We start from the raw sequence: 5,883 nt of genomic DNA on the forward strand, positions 1-5,883 counted from the left end.
GGATGTTCCACTTCCCCCAGACTTTCCCTGTTTGCCAAGCACGCACAGACCAGAGGCAGGAGCGGAAAGACGTGCCCAGTGTCACGCAGCAACCTGGGAGCAGAAGGCGGCAGCCCTGGCTCCCATAAGGCGACACTGGCTGCTCAGAGACGAGCGCGGAGCTCTGGGAAGTTTTGCCTTATTTGGTGATTCATCACTGACTTGCTTGGTTCCCATTTTTGGGATGGGTGGTGACATGGGTTGTCTGATTTGTGTCTTTCCAGCAAGGCGTGCTTTTTGGAGGTGTTGCAAGGGTGATGTTTTTTTGATACTCTGGACAAAGTCCCATGCCTCAGTTTACCTATAAAGAGAGGGGAACGATGCAACATTTCCAGGCTGTCACCAGGATGTCAGAGCCAGTGACCTGCAGACTTTGCCGGGACCCTTGCATGGCGGATGCTGCCCAAAAGTGACACAAGATGCCCCCGTTCTCAAATCGAAGGAGCGTGGCCTGTCTGCGGGCTGGGTCAGGACCAGACTTGCACCTTTTAGGCAGACTGGGTGTGATGCGCGCACACCCAGGCCGATCAGGGGGTATCCTGGTGGCAGGTCCCTTCCCCGGAGGGCTGACACACGCCGTGCAGTGCAGAGAAACGCAGGCCTGGGATGCCCTCCAGGACAGGCAGAGGCAGGGCCATGGCAGGGCCATGAAACGGTTAAAGCAGTATCGTGTGCTCCCTCCCGATTGTTCGGCAAGGTGTGTTGTGACATTTGTACTTCCTCCTGGCAGCCAGCGGCAGAAGCAGCGAGGGACAGGCTGCCGGGATGCTGCCGGCCCGTCTGCCCCCACCCTGAGGGTCTCTGCTGGGGGGCTCCACCATGGCCTTCTTCAAGCTCATCGGCCGCTGCGCTTTGATACTCCTCCTGGCTCTGCTGTGCGATGTGATCGGGCTGATCATCCTCTTTGTGGGAATTTTTGCTCCGCTAAGCTCCTGGGACTTCTTCGTTTACTTGGGAGCTCTGCTGATCGCCTTCAGCCTCGTCTTCTGGGTCTTCTGGTACACATTCAACATCGAGGTCCCATTTAGGGAGCTAGGTTTTAACTAACCCACGGCTCCAGCAAAGCCAAGATGGAAACTTGCACTCGGAGGAGCAACGTCACATGCTGGGAAGTTCCACAGCATTATCCAGTTGGTGAAGAGCATCCAAAAAGACCAAAGGGATGGGCCTGCTGGTCCCCACAGCATCTACCAGCCAGATGGACCCTCAGGGGAAAGGTACCTACAGCTCAGCATGCACAGGGATGCTTTGCTAGTGCTGGGGAATGCAGAGGTCTTGGCAGGGCAGCCAGACCCTCCTGCTGGTGACAGCCACTCTTCAGGAGTAATGTTAGACTTTAAAATGCTCTCAAATGGATTAATGATGGACAGGAACTTGGTTTTGATGAGGTGAGCCTGTCTGAACGAATCTGGGGAGGGGCATTTCGGTGGAAATTGGAGGTAGCTATCTTCTGGGGTTTATTTCCTCAGTTCTTCCCATCAGATGATGCTGTGAGTTGCAGGTCCTGGGGAGACGCTGCTCTCTCGTGACAGCTTTTGGTAGCAGAGGGACAGGGAGTGCGAGCCGTCTCTCAGCGATACAGCCTGGGCAAATAGAGAAAGTCAATAAGAATAATCCAGATAATAGGCTGTCGCTTAGTACCAAAACCTCTGTGTAAGTGGCGTGTGAGTGAGCAAACCTGGCTGCTCGTTGGTGTATGCTGTGTGCTGGTGTGCGCTACTGGGCTGCCCAGGTTGGGAAGGTTTTGCCATCAGGGAAAATATTTCCAGCAAAGTTATGAGGAACAGTGAAAAATCAAGCAAAGGTTGTGTCACCAAGGCATCGGTATGATGCCCTGTACACAGCCCAGTGACAAAAGCTGAATACACAAAAACTGGGTACAAAGTGCCATGTTTGAACACTGGCTTCGAGATTATACTCTCTTAATCTCAGGCTGGTCTAGAACATGCCTGGTTTGTTTGGCCGTTGCCCAACGGGCAGAAAGATCAGGTAGCCTGGACCTTGGCTGGGTTCTGCAGCCCGGTGCCACGGCAGGAGGGACCCACACGTTGAGCATCAGCCCCAGAAACATCCAGGTCAGCCAAGAGCTGCTGCAGAGGGCTCAGTTTTGGACTCACCTATGAGCAGATACACCATTGCAAAGCTTAAGAGAGGTGGAAACATCTGTTTGTCAGGAGAGCACCACCGCACAGACAACGTCCTGCCTCCTTCCCAACATCCCAAGGGGATGTTTCTCCCCATCAGTGTGCTGGCGAGGCTGGTGGAGCCAATTAGGCTGACTTAATTAAAGAGCAGCCCCACAGTGCTTGTAGCTGTATGGTACATGACAAAAGGATCACGACAGTAGGAGGATGCCCGAGCCAGGAGCCAATCATGCACCCACGTACCAAGAGCCAACCCTTGCCCCAAGGAGCTAATGGTTTTATAACAGTACGTCAAAGAGAAGGCAGAGATCGGGCGAGTATCAGAGCTGAGACCACACTCACCTGTCTCCTTAGTTTTGGCATCTCAGCCAGGCCAGTGCCCCCAGGCATGTACCTCCTGGTGCCTAACGCAGGAAGATTGCCAAACGACATGATCCCCATCCACGAGTCACTCGAGAGAGATTTCCTTGCACATTTTTTTTTAATAAAGCCTCTCACAACCGGTGAGAAACACTTTTTTATTATTATTTACTGCTTTTTCTTTGTTTCTTGTCTTGTTGGCAGTGACCGCAAGAGGCAGAAGGGAAGTTTTCTCAGCTCTCCGGGGAGCGTGGAAGCTGCACTGTGAGTCATGGTGTTTTACAGCCCTACACTTACCAAGATGCCCAGACCAGGAGTTCAGCTTCACCCTCCACCAGCAGGTCTCAGGGTGCTTTTCTACCCATGTGCCCTTGGGACTACCTCCTCCAAGAATTTCCTTGATGCGCCTCCAGATAAAAGCCAGTAACAAGCATTAGTTGGATACTGCAGCTATATATAAGGAAGGGCGTCAGTAAACAACACCCTCCTTTATTTGCTCTGGGATTTTTAATTGCTAATGTTAAACCTGTTCAATCCAGCCTCTAAAGCTTGGCTGAAGGCTTTGTCACCGTTCATTGTCTGTCCCTCGTTGGGTGCATTGCCTGGGTGCGTCGCTCAGGGACAACACCCCGTGAGCTGGTGGCATGGCCCAGGGAACTCAGCGAGAAATGGGTGCAAGGTCCCTGCCACCACTTTTCCCTCCCCAGCGGCGGGGCAGACCACTCCTGAATGGTGCTTGATGGGGAGCAAAGTCTCAGCCAGCACCTGACATTGGATGAGCCAGTGCATATCGCCAAGGGGAAAGCTTTGGGGTGACGAGGCGTTGAGGGTGATGTTCACCCACTCAGGAAAGCGCTGCCCAGACCTCCTGGCATGCACTGATGAGGCCATGTCCAGCTCCATGGAGGAGCAGAGGCCTCCAATGCACCCCACCACACACCAGCTCAGTCCAAGCACTGCACTGCCAGGGTCCTGCAGACCCCCGGATCCTGCGTTCCTCATGGGGTATTCCTGCTTGCACATTTTGCCCTCTCTGGTTTGTCTGTGGTCTCTGACAGCCACCCAACTCACGTGGCTCCAGGCAGGGAGCCTGTTCCCCAGCAGGATGCCTGTGGGGAGGCGGTGCGCAAGTCAAATCCAAATTCTGCATCTGTGTGTGTGCACAAAGTGCCTTCAGCATCCTTCACCTCCTCCAGGCAGCCGGCTCAGAGGGTCATGGGCACAGGTAGGACATGGTGGCTTCAATTTCCCCTGTGCACAGGCAGAAGCAATCAGCCAGGCACAGCTACCAGATGGAAAAACCTCTCACTTGTGGTGTGTGCCCAGGGCAGGGGACCACAGGATTTCTCTTGCCTCTCTGTCCCACCTTCTCCCATGGTGGGCATCCACAAGTCCGCACATCCCAGCACCTCCAGAGCACCAGCTCTGATGGTCTTCAGTGTCCCTTTCCATCCCAGAAACATAGGTCCTTCCTTCTTCTGCTGTCCCCAAGCCACACTGGCTGGAGCAGAGTCCATCCCTGCCAGAGCCAGCCTCACCGATGGCAGGATAAGCATGAGCGAAGCATCTGTGAGTCCTTGTCCCTTGGAGACTCAGTCCTGAGCAGCACCGGGAGACCTGGCCCAAGCCCAGCGCATTATTGACCCAAGAGCTTATCTTTCACCATTGGGTTTTTGTGGTTTTGCACTGAGTCTGTTTGCTCCAGGCTGCAGGGGGTGTTTTACAGCCGTGGCCATGGCACAGCCCAGTGGCTATGGCACAGTGCCCGTGCGTTCAGGGCACTGGGAACCAGCAGCCCTCCTCCACTCCCGGACCAGTCTGTGCTCCCCAAGTCACCCCACTAACCTGAATGGCCTGTCACGGTAAAACAGCACCCTCCAGCTCTTCCTGCCTTGATACTTCAACCTCGAAATGCCGTGGAAGTGCGTGCCAGGAGTTCCTCTTTCATTTTCCTTACACCTCTTCCCCTGCACGGCACCACAGCCATGGCATCCCCCACTCTGCACCAGGGGAGGCACCAGGGGGAGTATCAACCCCAACGATGTCAGGTGTTTGCTCATCTGTCTAGATCTTCAAGGGGACAAAAATTTCTCCTCTTGTGACCAAATATTAGCAGCCTTACTCACACCCTGACACAGGCTGATCCTGAATATCACTGGGCAGCCCACAATGTCCAACTCAGAGGCTGACGTGGCTACACACATGGGCATCATGGTCATCCTCTATGTCACCCAGACAGGAGTCTGCTGGCGCTTCTGTGTTGGATCTGACTGGTGGACCATGGTCCATGGTCCCCTGAGTCTCAGTGTTTTGATTTTAGATGTTTTTGTTGGAGAGATCTTGAATTTCTTAGATATCATCAGGGCCTGTTTAAGTATTCACATCTCTTTTCACTCTCTATTTACAGGGAAACAGAAAAGGACCAGAGTGTGAATTTAAGGAGAAAGCAAGTGAAGAAGAGAAGCACCAAACAAGGACTCTGTTGTGCTACTCTTGCAAACTCATCACTGAAAATACATCTCGAGCTGTGCTATACTGATCTGCTGGGCACGTTGCTACCACTCTGGGCACAAGCGCTCAAGGCACCCCTTGAACAGTGGATAACCTTCTCGTGTCCTCTTAGAAAGGACATCACACGCATTCCTACCCACTGCCGTTGTCTCAGAGGGCCCAACACAAACAACCTGGTAGCAGCAGAGCTACTGCAAGCTGTCCTGACTGCGGGCCGGTGCCGATGGGCAGGATCCACCTGACAGGCTGGACCAGTTCTGCGAACCTCACCGAACCTCACCGAATGGGTGATGGACCGGTTCAACAGGGCTCACAGCTGGAGGGGCTGCCTGAGGTGTAGCTGACTCCCCACCTTGGGAACATTGTCTGTATATCGATGCACTCAACGTGAGAGGGAGGCAACAAAATTGGACAGGACAGAGGTTTTCCTAAGCAAAATCCAGCTGCTGTCTGGATAGAGGTGTTAGGTACATTTTACCTAATCTCACCAAGGTCCCAGGCACTTTCTTTGTGGCTTTTAATGAAATACTCAGAAGATCTTGGTTCAAAGAACTACGGAAGCTGTGGACAGTTGCAAAGGCCAGGAATGGATTTAGTGCTTCAGCCATCAAACCGATGGTGACTGAACATGGAAACAAACTTCCTGGCTGACTCAAAATACAAATTGCAGGTGAGAGGAGAGGAGACCAAGAGACCCGTATCTCCATCCTCCTGTGTTCCTGATGGAATGCTCAGCTCACCGTAAAGACACTTGTGTAGGGTGGAAGCATATATAACACCTATCAAAGTGTTCAGCACTTTCCATTACAGATGCCTCTTTTCAGTTGTT

Source organism: Rissa tridactyla, chromosome 15 (genome assembly GCF_028500815.1).
Source record: "Rissa tridactyla isolate bRisTri1 chromosome 15, bRisTri1.patW.cur.20221130, whole genome shotgun sequence".
Taxonomy (NCBI): Eukaryota; Metazoa; Chordata; class Aves; order Charadriiformes; family Laridae; genus Rissa; species Rissa tridactyla.